The sequence below is a fragment of the Gordionus sp. m RMFG-2023 genome, chromosome 2 (genome assembly GCF_954871325.1).
Source record: "Gordionus sp. m RMFG-2023 chromosome 2, tfGorSpeb1-WG-v2, whole genome shotgun sequence".
In the NCBI taxonomy this organism is placed as follows: Eukaryota; Metazoa; Nematomorpha; class Gordioida; order Chordodea; family Parachordodidae; genus Gordionus; species Gordionus sp. m RMFG-2023.
The window spans coordinates 25,463,336-25,465,120 of NC_088776.1; positions in this window are offsets into that span (position 1 = coordinate 25,463,336).

A 1,785-nucleotide genomic window follows, 5' to 3' on the forward strand; every position below is an offset into this window, starting at 1 on the left:
TCAGAAAATTTTTAAACCCCCCCCCCTCCCTCCTTAGGAAAATTCTGGCTACGCCTATGATCCAAAATTATTGAAGATTCCCAGATTATATTTTCTTCTTTCAATGATCAATCCAAATAGAGTGGCTCAAACAGCTTTTCATTTGCTTATTGATTATTAGAAAGAATTAGAGATTTAATTGTTTTATCTAGCCTAAATAGGCCTGAAAAAATATAATTTTTTTTTTGTGAGATTATAAATCGGTTTAAAGATTCTATTATAGCATCGTGGTTTGGTGAATATCGCGACCGAAGGCCTTATTTTTTAAGGGGATAGAAGGAGGGATGAGGTAGGGGTAGATTTTGTAAAGGGGGGGGGGTTGCTTCCAACAAATTTTCTCCCATGTAGACGCTGGTAGGGAACAGTTTGCTTCCAATTATTTTAAAGGGGGGGGGGTAGGGGAGGTGGGCTAAATTTATTGAGGGGTTCTCTATTAAATTTTAAATAAAATAGGGAAAAATATATTGCTGCAAATATTATTTAATATAATATATTACGGGTCGCAGCGTCCACATGACAGGATTTTCACTGGATGCAAACCCCCTTCAAAAACCTTTGCCTACCCCCCTAAAAAAAATTTCTAAAGGATTTATTTTTTAGATAATAAATAAAATTAAATCCTCCATTATTTACAATGAATATATTATTATAACTTTATGAGCTTGCTGAAATATCTACCTTTTAAATGTATTAAAAGGATAGCAGAAAGTTTTATTTGGAAAACAATATGTATAATTGTTTGCAATATATAGATTTAACTTATGAATTGTATTAGATTAGTTCTATTATAAAAGTATTAATTTTTACAGCAATAAATTTTGTCCTATTTCATCTCAAAATTCAATAGATAATACCCAAAAAATTTATCCTACCCCCATTAAAGCCGCCTACCCTTACCCCCTCAAAAAAATAGGATGCAAACTGTTCCTACCCCTCCCGCTCATGTAGACGCTGACGGGTCGTATTATTAGCATATATTATATATACATAATTTTACCCAAGAAGTTTAAGATGTAGAACATAATTATCTTTTATCATTTTCTCGTAAATAGGTAATGAATCTTGTTATTTTTGTTTTTAAATTTAATAAAAGATTTTTCATTTCCAGTATTCATTTGAAGGAATTTACTAGGTATCTATGTAAAATTATTATAAATCCTATTGAGATGCGCCTAGAAAAAGATAGTTATTAATAAATATGTAATTTACCTATTTATGCAACAATTCTAACATTTTAGGTTTAACAGCCAAAGGAATATCTCTTTTTACGGTTGAAAATGCTAATTAATATGTTCAAATATAACTCTGGGGCCTTTTTGGGAACCCATTTTTAAAATAGTTGACCAGATATTTTATCCGTCTGTTTAAATACAATTTTAAATGAATAATTATTATAAATTTTATTTTATTTTATCAATGATTGTATTACTATATGTTTATTGGTTAGATATTATATAAATAGTTTTTATAATGTTATGTTGCACTATATTTTTTTCAAGTTAGAATTTTATTAGTTATCTTATAGAAAGAGGTTACTAATTTTTTAAAAAAGGTCATGTAAAGCCAATGACATATAGTTGTGTAAAAATAAGCAAAATTTTTGCAAAGCAATCATCTATTCATTTTTTTCGCCAAATTTTAAAATATTGTTTATGATCAATTTACATTTGAAATAATATAAATGATGTCTATTCCACCAAATGCAAATAAGAATGAAAAGATTGATAAATCTCCTCTAAAAATTAT